The sequence below is a fragment of the Poecilia reticulata genome, chromosome 1 (assembly GCF_904066995.2).
Source record: "Poecilia reticulata chromosome 1, P_reticulata-male-v2, whole genome shotgun sequence".
Lineage (NCBI taxonomy): Eukaryota > Metazoa > Chordata > Actinopteri > Cyprinodontiformes > Poeciliidae > Poecilia > Poecilia reticulata.
The window spans coordinates 15,563,318-15,577,490 of record NC_088830.1 but is presented as its reverse complement, the minus strand read 5'-3'; the positions used below and the strand labels follow the sequence as shown (position 1 = coordinate 15,577,490).

At 37.6% G+C, this 14,173-nt stretch overlaps 1 long non-coding RNA gene across 1 annotated transcript in view; it reads right to left on the bottom strand.

Annotated features, from left to right (window-relative positions):
* Nucleotides 1-566: 566 nt before the first annotated feature.
* Nucleotides 567-14,173, bottom strand: part of LOC145551680 (uncharacterized) — a 128,731-nt gene continuing 115,124 nt past the window's right edge. The window contains exon 4 of the long non-coding RNA XR_014087579.1: nucleotides 567-1,372. This is a non-coding gene — a long non-coding RNA (uncharacterized LOC145551680). The remainder of the gene's footprint in view (nucleotides 1,373-14,173) is intronic.

Here is a 14,173-nt window from a genome sequence, read left to right as displayed (position 1 = left end):
AAACACTGAAGGAGTATGTTTACAAAAGTGGCTGTGCATTTAACTATGGTTGCAAATAAGTAATAGGATACAAACTGCCAGTGTAAAAGCTATGACCATGTTTGCCATCTTGGTTTGTGTGGTTGGAGTTGGTGAGAAGCAACAGTCTTTTCCCCGTTTTAAAACACGCAGTGCGGATAGATCCAAATATTAGCTCAGCACTGTGCTTGTTATAAAGAGTTTTAAAACAAACTGAGTTTGTATTAGATAAGTGTGTTCCCGCGTGTAATAAAAATCTCCCTCGTTACTTGCCAATTCTTAACACCGACATGTCATTCGCAGTGTGATGTTGTGTTCTCTGCATTTTCAATCTCTAAGACTGTGAAAGTACCAACGAGTCCTCTTTTTTTTTAATTTTTGAAATTCTAAAAAGCTATTTAATGAAGCAGAATAACAGAAGTTATGCTGTGTGTTCTGTTTCAAAATGAGATTGGCAGCATACGATGGATGATTTTTGGCAATGAGACATTTTTTGGCATAGGGTAATGGCGTGTGTAATAGAAAAGAAAGAAGACTACACACACAGGGAAGGAACTAGCAGAACCATTTATTACTACTCACATAGTTAATTTTACACGAACACAACGTGGCACTGATAGGATGTTGAAATATCAACTCCAGCTTGTTATTGTCCCGGTAAACCCACCAATAAACTGTTTGTCAGTCTCACTTGCTTTTTCATTCACACCCCAAAACCTCCTCTCCTCTATTTTCTCTCACCCCGTCTGCATTCCCACATATCTCACTTTCATCTTCTGGCTATTTCTGTCCGTTCATCTGTCTGTTTGATACTCGCATGCACACACACCCATAAATATTCCCCTTCACACATAGGCAAGCACACGCACACACACACACAAATCCAAATCCCAGCAGCGCCGTCCTAGGTTCATATCACATCTTCACGTCCCCACAGACATTAGAATTTGTAATGCTCTTCTGGTGCTTCATCTCATCTTGTCATTCTGTGAATCCTCACTAATCATAAGGCCTGTTTTTTTTGTTTTTTTTTTTACTAATTGTTTTCCTCACATCACCTTGATACAAACATTAAACACACACCTTTTCTGATGCATCATTTTTTTTTAAGACAAGCTTCAAAATATCGACAAGCTCCCAACATGCCCCGATGCGTGCCAAGTTGATTTACTGATTTTTTTTTATTTATTTATTTTTATTATGACAGGAAATTAAGAAGGTGTGGAGTTTGTGTTACGTGGGCTTATTGGGTTGGCTGACCTGAAATCAGCTTTTCATCTGAAGTCAAAAACAGTACTCTGACCCACAGCACAGGTCTGCTGGCCCGTGGTGGAGAAACAGGATATTGGCCAGCCTGTAATATAAACAGAGAGAACAAGTCGGGGTGACACAAAACAGCCAGGATGGAATGCTTTATCTTGTTCAACGTACTTCTTGTTCAGATATTTTTATCAGGTGGTTCACCTTCAAAAAAAAAGAAATATATATATATCATTGGCTGTGTTACTGTGAGGAGAACAAGATAGACCAGTCTTGGAAGAAAGAATTAGTTTTTTTTTTTTTTTTGTCATTCTAGCCAGGGAAAATTAGGAAAAAAACTACTAAAGAAAAAGATAAATGAATGACTGAAGTAAATTCAGCAGCACGCCACCTCCTGAAATCAAAAAGCAGTTGCTTAATATTATTATTTATAATGTTTTGAGGAAAGTTTATTTTTGTCCCTTATAAAGTAGCGTAATCAACGATCACAAACATTTAAAATGCCTTAAAAATCACATTTAAATCCATAAACTCTGTGACATTTGTGCACATACATATGTGATAATTCAAAATATAATTTTACATAATATAAAAACAAATGACCACAATGAATAATCAGCACAACTCTGAATGTATGTGTTTTGGCTATGTTAATACAATATCAGGGTGTATTTGTCCAGAAGATGGCACTGTGGGACTTATATATATCAACAAGCAGCAGATAGCGAGCTTTCAAGCCAGCCCTCAAACCTCAGTCTCACATTTGGACATGACCTGCAGAAGACTTGTAGAGTGAGGTGGTAAGTGCTGAGCCCGAGTCATTTTGTCACTCTAATTGCATATTGGTTCATGCATCTACCCGTGTGCCCTCTTTGATTTTGTTCAGGAAGGAACTGTGAGATGTTAATTCTCCTCATTTGTTTATTTATTTTCCAAGAGAGAGAAAAAGAGAAAGTGGATGAGTGCTTCCACTCATTGTCGTGCCGGGAAGTGTGCGTGTGAAAGATTGCAAGTGTGAATATGTGTGGAGATAAGCTGGTGCGGTGTGTTCTGCGTGTTGGTGCGCATGTGTGAATGGTTGTGTTTGCGGTTCTCTCTGCCTCTAATAAATATCCCCATCCAGCGTGCCATTTAGAATTGGAGTGTAGCCAGATGCGTGCGCTCTCCCTTACCTCGTCTCCCGCTCTCTCTTTGTACAATTGGATTAGTTCAGAGTGATATGGACTACGGACAGAATCTCGCTGCTGCAGCCAGTTACTTGGCCCGGCGCCACATCGTACAGATGCATGCACACAGACAAGAATGCTACACACAAACACATAATATCCCAGTATTGTCACTAAACCCAGAGGGTGAGCTAGCTGTTGAGATATGCAGATGGCTTAATTACTGCATATGTACAGTCACAGTGGTTCATGTGAGCCTGTGTGTGACAGTGCTGAATTAAAGAAAGATTTTTTGTTTTGTTCAGGGTTTTGACTTTCTGTCCTGGCTTAGATATTTAGCATCCAAAAGTTAAAAGTGCATTAGGTACACACTTGGCCGTTTTAACTAAGCAGATCAGAAAGAGTGAAATCAAATGTCAGATCGCCTCTGAAATTTAGTATTACTTTGATGTTTTGATGGACATATGGATTTATGTTCAATAACTTTTTAAATTTGATTCAATGTGTTTGGATGTCAGACGGGTTGCGCTGACGGCTAGGCTAAATTCAGCCTCTTTGAAGACGGCTGGATCTCCTGGATCTTTTCCTTTTAAGGAGACGTTTGAGAGATTTAAAAAATAAATAAATAAAAATATGCAGAGCACAAATAAGAACTTTTGAGTTATCCACAGCCAAGAATAAAAATTTACCAAACAAGGATTTAAACTGTGACAGGATTTCTGCAGAACTGAGATGTTTGGATTACACAGGGCTTTAAAATGAATGAAAAGTCAAATTCTACAAACTGCCACTGCAGAAACATAAAAGACAATACGAGGGAAGCTAAAAAAATAAAAAAAAACACAAATGAACATGGCCAACTACACTGCCCTGTGGAACTCACTTGTTAAGAGAAACCACTTAGCATGTGACTTCTGAAGGTAAATTTGCTGCATTGATTAATAGACTTATTGCTTATCGCTTGCATAGCTGAGACTGAAGGCCTCCTTATACTGGGAGTTGGAAGCTGACAACTTTGGGATCCACTGTGATCAATAATTGCGACATTTTGTTTGACTCTCAGGCCCAGACGCTGAATCCTCTCAGATATTTCGATGCATTCTTTTTTTTTTTTTTTTGAAGCCTTTCCTCGATTAGAGTGTTTTAACATTCAACAGAAGAAGCAGCTTGGTAGGTTATTCTCTTACCACACAGTTTTCATTAAATTTCCTCTGTGGCTAAAGCCGAACCAGAGAAGACAGCGAACGCATGTCGGCTTTCCTCGTCTCTAGGATTTGACTTTTGCTTCTGATCCCAATACATAAACATATTTTTCATGGAGCAGTTGCACAATGACAACGAGAAGAATATTCAGGGTTCCTGGCGGAGACAAAAGAAGTGGAACTGCAGAGTTATTTCCCTGATGACCTGTCTCCCCCATGTGACCTACTTCCACTATGGGTTAAGTCAGATTCCATCCTTTCAGTAATTCATCTTGCTTTACTCTGTGTGGGTGTGAGTGTGAGTCTGGGTGTGTGTTTGTTTTCAGGTGGGAAAGAGCATACACTTATTTTTATACTTTATACTTCAGATTTATTTCAGAAGAATTAATCAAACAGTGTAACAGTAAAAAAAATAATAAAAATGTGTGTGTGTTTGTGTGTTCAGCAGTGAGGTTATGCCAGATGCCAGTTACACACTGGTCAACAGGAACACTGAGCCCACTTGACCTGGTTTATTCGAACCAAGAAATCAGTAACAGAGACTCAAACCAGTAAATTTTTATTTTTTTTTCTCAGCCCAGTTGGACTCTGTGTGGTTTAAATGAAAGTATGATCTACAGCATGACGTGATGGGTCCCTTAAGTAAAGAAGCAGAGCTATTCTGGACATGTTTTTGAGTTTTGGAACAATAACAGCCTCAGTATCTGTGACTTAATGCCAGATACTGCACATGTCAAACATGCCAGTTTGTGACCACTAAATTATTTACAAGAGTAGAAATGTGTCACGTTCCATTTCTATTGTTAATTTGGAAGCCCTTTTTGATATAATTAAAGTGAACAAAGTTTGAATTTGAGCATTGGGGATGAATAATGAATAGATCTGTTTAACGAAAAGTCAGACTACAAACTCCAGTAGGAAGTTTTAGTTCCAAAATGTTGTATATATAATGGCTTTGAATGATCTTGGGTCTTTCTTTCTTTGCAATTCTTTGAAAAAAATTCCAAGAAGGTAGGGATGACGGGTGAATACTCCCATCTCAAATAATGTCTTTAATCTTCATGCCAACTTCTGTGTGTGAAGTTGGCATGTTCTCTAAATTTTCAACAGGTTATATTTCTTCTTCCAATTTTCCAACCACAAATAAGTTTGATTTTTTTTAATTTTTTATCAGCAGTGAATTACCAAATAGAGATAATTCAGTAATCCTTACTGAAACAGGTTTAATCTGATATGTTGTCAGACAGTAAAGGGGAAAAGATGTGGGTCCTTTTTACACAGGGTATGCAAATGTCTGTCAGTCCTTTGGTACCTGATTGTCAGCCTCAGTGATACCAGTGGCACCTTCTTAAGTGCAACTTGAGTCTCAAACTCGAGTCACCATTCCTTCCAAGTGTTATTGGAGTAATGCAAGAGCTATATCATGTTAGACAGCCTATAAAGAAAATTGGATTCCATATCTTTTTTCAAAAGGCTTTCCTTAAACTAGAGAGAAAAATATTGTCAACAATCTACTACTGTGCTATATCTATACTGCTTTCACGTTACTACTTTTGAAGTAAAATGTTCAATTGAATAAAACTTTAAACAAATGAAAAACAACATTCACATTTGAGGGTTAACACAAATCGATGTTTAAAGATTCTTCATGATGCACTTTGGAATATACTGAAGGTTTATTTTTTTGTCAACCTTGGGCCAGTCGTGTTGAGGTCTGTGACCTCTGGGTGCTCACTCCAACTACTGCCACACACGATGCTCTGTTTGGTTCTTTTTAATTAAATACGTCCCTGCAGGAGAAACTATAACTTGTAAACACAAGTGTTTCAACAAAACCTTTTTTGACATTTTTGGGGAGGTCATTTCATGCATCCACTCATTGTTTATATTTAACCATGAGGGGTTGAGCTTATAGTACAGCACTGACCATCACACTCCCTTATCTTACAAGTTGCAGACATTTCCAATCGTCGCATACCAATAAGTTTACTACAGATACATCAAAATAATTGCGTACTTAATGTTTATCTATTAGCATGTCTGATCCTACAAATAATAAAGCACAAAACAAAACTCTCATCTCCACGGCTGCTGTCAATTCTGAAAGAGAAAAGCAGACATTAGTGTATGCTTCTTTCCTTGGCCCTTAATCACTCAGAGGGCCAATACTTTCCCGGCTTAATTATGTGATTTGTAATTATACAATACATAGAAACTAGGATTGATCTCACCCAGACTTGACAAAGGATCCTCATAAAAACTAAATGCAAAGGGATTTATTAACATATAGAATATATATTAATGCCAAGTTTCACTAAAAATAAGAAGTTACAGAAAATAACAAATTAAGAGTCGTCTGGGAACTGAAAGAGCCAAACTTCCCATCAGCACACTGCAGACAAGTTAAATAAGGGCTAAAGTCAAGGAATGTTTCCTGAGCAAAGGTTAGCCTCAACTAATTGTTAATTTATTTATTTTTTTTTGCAATTAGATGCCACGTGGAAAAAGCTTTGAGAAGACTAAAATCCTCAGAATAAGATGAAGGAATGTACAAGCTGAGAAGTGGCTTGAGTCACAGATATATGGGGACAGCAGATTAACAGAGACATCAGGCACATCTCGGTGGAAGGTGAAACAGTATCCAGATGGCTTTTGATAAATTGAGGCCTGATTGGGTCACATAGCCGTGGCTGTGTGAAGATCAAAGACTTAGAACCCCTCAGAAGACCCAAGCAGTTGCGTCACACACAGTGCATTCCTGATCAAAATGGGTTCCTGCATCGCCTGATATCAGACAGAACTGACAACTCGTTACATCCTATTAGGTAGACAGATTTAAATGTCTGCACATCGGCAAGAGCAGCAAAATTGCTTGAAACATTTCCAAGAATCTCAAGAGTTTGCAAAACAAAAGCATCTTGTGTTTTCAGAAAGAGAATTCAACTCTGAATTTAAATATTTATGACCGTAAAAACACTTGTCCTAGGGATTAAGTCAATTAGTTGGTTAGATATTTACTTGTTAGTACGGTGGCTGTTGAGTTGGAGTGCTACAGTCACAGAAAAAGCGTTCCTCTGCTGAGAAAAAGTCAAAAAACATTTGCAAAAAAGCTGTTACAACACGGAAAAAGTGTGTATTGAAACCTCTGGTGTTTATATTTTACTGTGGCCCATCCACTTGTGCCAATAGGGACTTAGTGCATAATCTTCTAAGACATTTCTCAATATCGGAATATACTGAGATAGAGATTATTGACCCTTTTTCTTTTCAAAATCTCTCTAAATTGCTGGACACGGAGGAATGTTTTGGGATCGATTTCCATTTTCTGGTGAAGTTGACCATATTTTTACATAAAACCATAAGAGAAACTTTTTTTTTTTTTTTTCCTGCCGGTGTGGACTCTGTGGAAGTTTTTAATTTTACCCAATCACTAACATTTGGCCGTGACATATGTAAGTTCGACACTATGACGTTCACTGGAAATTGCCTGCGCTGTAAACAACCACGCTCCGCTGCAGAGAGAGAAGTATCGAGCTGATGGAGCAATGAAGGGAAATGAGAATTGAGTGGAATTGCATAGAAAGGCAATGACAGGGCTAATAATAATTTTATACATTTCATGGTAATTTCTGAGTATCAAACTCATCCAACGTTCCCGGGCAGCGTGAAGGCTCTACACATGAACAGAGTGGAAGAGAAGAGATCAATTCTTCAGATAAAAGGTTTTTAGTTGTTGCTGTGTTCACAAATCTTTATCTGATGTCAGTTTCAGTTACCAAGTTATATCAACTGGAAAACATTCTTAGCTCTTGTGCTGCGACGTTGAAACGGTTAATTTAACTCAACTTACAGATCCTTAGACAACGAGTGCGATGGGGAAAATCTGATTATGATGATGAGTAATTATTTCATGTTTTTTTTTCAGTTAAAACACATAAAACTGGCTTCATTAAACTTCTGAAGTGTGTTGCACACACCGGATAACCAAGGTAACAAGATGTGTCATCTTCATAAATGTCGTCCAAAATAATAAGAACTCACTCAAGTCATTTGATTAATAGTATTTAAACACTGTAACCTTCACAAAAATACTATTTACTGTATGATTATTAGTTTGCATTTGTTTTATATCAGCAATTAACTTAGCATTTGTAATCATGCTATCAAATTGAGATTAGAATATTTATTTCAAGGTAAAACAAGAAATGATTAATTATTAACAATAACTACATCATCAATAAATAATTGTAAAATGTCAGATTATTATTAAACTCTTACAGGTAACATTGCTGCCATTGCATTCATGTCCATCTTAATGTTTTCAGAGGGATTGATAATGAGTGGTGAGCTGGGCAATGATCAGGTTGGTGGAACATGCCAGTGTTTTCTGAGATGGAGCGATTCAAGAGGGATGACAGAGTACAAATCAAAGTGATCCGAAGTTCATTTATCACATGTTAAAGCTAATGCAATCATTGCAACAAAATATTCAGAACTTTCCAAAAGATTCAAAGACTGTAAGAATGTGATCAATTATGCAGAATCAGTGAAATTAAAATGAAATAGAGTTCTAGAAAAATCCCTCCAAGCATGCCATCCATTACGTTCCGCTGTTGAATCTGACCTGGGTGGAGAGGGGAAAGGAGGATCTTGTAGAGATAAGTAAGGTCCTTGAAATTTATTCTAACAATTTTAGAACATATGCACTAAAAGTATATCCCTGCTTCTACCAGCTAATGGTTCAAACAATACTAAGAGTAAGAACAGACTCAATAAAACAGGAAACGTTTGCATAAAAGTTTAATTCACATTAAATAATCAACCTAAAAACACCCTGTGACAAGAGTCCATGTTGAGTTCGAAGGTCAGGCTATCACCAATCACTGTTTTCAGGTGCTTGTATTGATTTGTGACTTTTACTTTTTTGTCAGAAATTACACCAGGTAGTTGATTAGTGCAGCTCCTCCTGAAATCTTTGACCATCGCTCCACTCTTTGTGACTTTTACCTATAGAAAAAAAGGTCTCACACCAGTCAGTGGACTCCCTGATCACTGCCCCATGATCGGGGTCATCACTACTAAGAAGGGACACAATAACTGCATCGTCAGCAAACTTTAAAATATGTTGCTGAAGATGCTGACTGCGACAATAATTCCCTGTACATGATAAATAAAAGAGGTGAGAAGACACAGCCCTGGGGAGAGTGGGCTGTGGAGGATAAGACAACATACAGAAAGGACCCCGTTTATTTCCACTCTCCGAGACCTAACAGTAAAGAAGTGTAAACTCCAACATACGAGGCCAACATCAGCATTAAAAAGATACTTTAAGTTTTTAGCTGAAAGATGGATGCAAAAAAAAAAAAGAAAAAAAAAAGAAGCAGAACAGAAGTCAATATAAAAAGAAATCGGGCAAAAATTTGTGAACTTTGTGAAAAATCTTATTTAGAAGTGTGGGATTGCATCCTCCACGTCCCAGCTAGGCATATAATAAAACTGAAATTGGTTTTTATCTCAAAAAAAAAAAAAAAAAAAGCTGCTTGATGATCTTTTCAAAAGATTTCTGCACTAGCAATGTGAACACGCATTCAGGAAAATGGGGGAGACTTTGAGTTTAGGAACAGGGACAATAAAGTTCTCCCAAAAGGACAGTAAGAATCATGAGCTTTGATCAAAATTAAACAAAAAATCAGCTACTGTATTTTCCGCACTAAAAGGCGCACTGCATTATAAGGTGCATAGAATAGACGCTTCAGTTTGGGTTGCTGATTTGTTCTGTACTCTATCATTACACATCCACATTTGTAAAGAAGGGGTCCTCGAGTACTTTATATAGTAGTCTGCCCCAGTCATTGTTTCACTCACGGTGTTGGTGTTGGGATATTGTGCCCAACTGCTTTCTGGGTAACAGAGACCAACCAACACGCTGCCGTCGCAGTCTCTGTCTCTCGTCCCCCTGACTTTAAATGTATTATCAAACTTTATTAACAAACCAGCGTTCTGACAACTATCCCAGCATGCACCGCGCACTTCCTCTTCTACGGGGGAAAATGAAGTCAGCGGCTGCTTACTGTAGTTGCTAGACTTGTTGTGGCTCAATATTGGTCCATATAAAAGGCGCACCAGATTATAAGGCGCACTATCGGCTTTTGAGGAAATTAAAGGTTTTTAGGTGCGCCTTATAGTGCGGAAAATACGGTAATTAGAAGAGAAGCAACATCCTGTGATATCAGAACCTATTCTGGGGTCAAAAACGGTGCTGCTATCAATGTTCCTCAGAAACATCTGAAGAGCCACCAGATAAAAAAAGGTCTTCACAAAAATACTGAAATATTCTGATGATTACAAATAATTCTTGAGTGCTTCATGCTTGCCTCTGCTAACAAGTTTTATGGAGAAACTGATTTTATTTTCCAGCAGGATTTGACACCAGCCCACACTGCCAAAGGCACCAAAAGTTGGCTCAATGACCACAGTGCTGCTGTTTTTGATTAGCCAACAACCCCCCTGACAACCCAACAGGCCATAGGGTATCTATGGCCTGTTGTCAAGAGGAAGATGAAAGACACCAGACCGAACAAGGCAGACAACCTGAAGGCAGCCATCAAAGCAATCTGGGCTTCCATTACACCTACACAGCGCCACAGGTTGATCACCTCTGTGCCGCGGCGTACTGATGGAGTAATTCATGCAAGAGGAGGCCAAACAAGTAGTGACTGCATAGAAACACACGTATTTTTTCAGAAGGCTGACATTTGTTCTGAAAACATCTGTTTTTGATTGGTACACACCAAACACTCAATGTGGTGTTTCCTTTACCTGTAAACCAAAATGATCATTATTATTACGAAGAAAGTTTTTCAGCCATATCGTCCAGCTGCATCTTGGATATAGTCTGGGAACTACAAATAGTGTGCATACAATATCTGTGACATAATTTGGATGCACTGAAAGGGATCTTTTTACAGAGTTTACTGTAATGTGACAGTAAGTGTAGATATGCTGCAAATAAACTGTTTTTAATTATGGGTCTGTTTGTAAACACAAGCAAGTTTTCAGAGTAGCAATTTTTTTCTTCAGCAATTTAGTGAACTGAAGATCCTGCAGATTCCTTAATTGAATGGCAACGCTAGAAAGATTACATCAGTTACAACTCAAGGAAACAGGAAGTGATGGATTACTAAATAAAAGTTTCAAGACAGTAAGCAGGAATTTTGCTTTGAAGGAATAAATAGGAGTTCAAATAAATATGGCAGTGGTGGTTTTGGTAAAAAAAAAAAAGCCAAAAATTGTTTTTTTTTAAATATAATTTTTTTAATTAATATTTCAATTTTCAGCATGACAGTAAAAGATTAATTTGCTTAGGTATTTTTACATACCTATAACAAGGTAGCTCAAAGGTGTTGAAAGTGTGTTGTACATTAACAGAAAAAGATCAGGATGTTGCATTTTTCTGCCACTTTATTATCTTTGAATGAATCTTGGGTACTTTATCGCCACTGCTTCCATGTGTTATTAAAAAAAAAAAAAAAAAAAAAAAGAGAAAAAGACTTATCTGACTATGATATGCTAGGTAAACACATTTGACTGCATGCATGAATTGCCTATAACCATTCCTTTACCATCATGTTCAAAATAAGTCATATTGCCCATTTGTGTATTTAATATGTATTTTTATGCAGAATACCTTGCCTGTGGCATATATTAAATAAAGTAGATTTTGTCTTGTTTTTTGTTTTATTTTGAATAGTAAACTAAATCTCAACTTTTGACTGTCATTGGCTTTTCTTCTCTTTGTCCCTTTCCTACAATTTTCTTCTGTCAAAGATCTTTCTTCAAAGTACATATCAGAAATGGAGAGGGGGGATGAAGAGGTCGTAATGGTGGCAGCTGTTATGTTTGAAGATGTGTGTGTGTGTGTGAAGGCATGTGTGCGTGCGTGTGCGTGTGTGTGTGTGTGTGTGTGTGAGGTTGAGCCTGTCAGAGGGACAGGTGCACTTGCAGTGTCAGAGAAAGTGGCAGCCTCAATCTGGGGTCGGCTGATTGGCCAATTAGGGACTGTTTCCATGTGACACGCGGCAGTCAATTTACTCTCCTTTTCCCACTGTCTAGAGCTCTCTCAGTTTCACTCCACTTCTTAAGTGGCTTCGTCTTTGCCACTATCCCCTCTGTTGCTTCCAGTATCTTGCTTTTAGTTTGTTTAACCAACCCTCAACTCATAGCTTACATCTTTTTTCTTCCCTCCATTTCAAACTGGTCATTTCAGCTCATATCCTTCGCTGTCAGTTTCTGCATACCTTCTCACTCTCACCATCTTGTCACATACACGCCCCCCTCACCCCCCCAGTCCCCTTACATTCCCCGACTATCCAGATGTGCAATTTTATTCATGGGAGCAATCGGTTCCTGAGGAAACTGTCATTAAAAAGTTGCAAGACCAGCATGTGTGGTCCCTCAGGCAAACACAAATATAACACACTCGCATGTAAAAATCAATTCTGCACAAGCAAGATGTAGCATATCCATAATTGTAGAGGTGTTTATAATGTGCATTGTCCATAAACTATTTAATTTTAAAATAAATGTTTCAAAACAAAAAAAGTGATCCTTGCACATCAGTTACTGCGATAATGCAGTGTGGCATGGCAAGATGATGAACCTGTTGTTCTGCTAAGGTTTTCAGTAGCCCACATTGCTTCAGCTCCTTTGCATTGTTGACAATATTCCATGAATTCTTTGTGGTTTTAGAAAAAAAAGTTGGAGGGCTGATCAAGCAGAGGCTTGAACACAAGTGTGGGCACGTGACAACGTGCCTGCTGAAAAATAAAACCAACATCTCTTTAAAAGTTTTTAGGAAACAGTGCCACAAAGTCCACCAAAATTTCCGTAAAGACATCTGTGCCGACTTTGGATTTCAAAAATTACAGATGAACAACACATAACATGAATAACATGAATCTCCAGATTATCACAAACTATGGAACTGAATCCATACTGCAAGACACTCGACACTTACAGAGCCTCCAAGTTTGTCCTTAAAACATCACAGCATCGATTTTTAATTGAACTGCAAAATTTCCTTCCATCCGAAAAGAGGACACAGCAATTTGTGAACAGTCATCCTCTTCAGCAATGAATTTTCACAATCTTTGTTGGAAATATCAATGACCGTCTCCTGGTCAATTCTCAAGTTAGCAGTCTAACTGGAGGCAGTAGTATGAACATAGCATAAAGCTTCCATACTAAAATCTTAAATAGATTCAGTTTTTGAACTGAATTAGTGAATGTAACATACATTTTGATATTTTTATGTTTAATTTGCATCTGTAAGTCTTCTCTCATCGTACCTTAATTTGGTGCAGTGAAAAGTCTGATGTGCCAGACTTCTGTCAGCACATAACATGTGTAAACAAACACCTACATGACAGAAGAGAAGAAAAAAAAAAGATTTCCACATCACAAAATACAACTTGACAGAAGATTGACAAAAGAGTGAAGTACAATGACTTTTTTCTTACAGCTGAACTAGCTATAATCCAATTACAACAAAGGTGGGACCAAAAGTAGTTATCAGTATCAACCCTCAGCTGCAGTTTTTATGCTAATGAACCAATTTTTCCATCAATTACTCGCCTTCCAAATCACTTTAACAGAAACTGCCTTTTAAGCAATTAAGCTTTTTTCCCCGTTAGAAAAACCTACTAAACACAAATCTCTCTTTTTTTTTTGTTTTCTCTAAAAACGTTTTTAGTGTACTCTTTAGTTTTGAAAGAGACACCAATAAAAGTCAAAAGGATGGTTGGCAAACGGATCAACAAACATATCTGGCACAACATGAAGTTTGAGCATTCGCATGTTTTCAGTCAGTGAGTGGGCTTTTTGTTATTGTAAATAACAGTATTTTGTTTGATTATTTTTTCTTATAATCTTACAAGAAAAAATAGAGAAGAAGTGATCATGGACTTGTAAACACCTTTGAAAACGTGTCATATTTGTCATTCAAAATGAAATAAAGACATTATTTATGCAAAACATCCCTAAGTTGTTATGCATTTTAATTCTTGCTAAGCAACATATTCATTTTGGAATAGCATGGTTACAGATACATTTCTTCATTTGTGAAGTATTATTCAACTTTAGCAGAATAGCTACAAAGCAGCCTTCAGTAGAGCTTGATTGGAGATTAAATGATAGAAAACACGTAATAAAAATGCTTTAATATAAACAGTTTACTATAGCAAAAGATCAAAGAGCAGTATTTACATTGTTGAAAACATGTGACAATTACGCGCATCAAAATAGGTGGAACACGGGATTGAGAGGATAATGAAAATAGACAGAGGGCGAGAATAAGACGTTGGGAGAGGAAGAAAGAGATTATGAGCGGTTGCTTCCGGCACCCTTGTTGTATCGACAAAGCAAAAGGGAAGGGAGAGAACAGGAGGAAAGAAAAGAAAAGGGAGATGACAAGACAACTAGACACTAGCATCAAAGCAGGTCAGCAGGAACCAGGCTTGGAAGCGATAT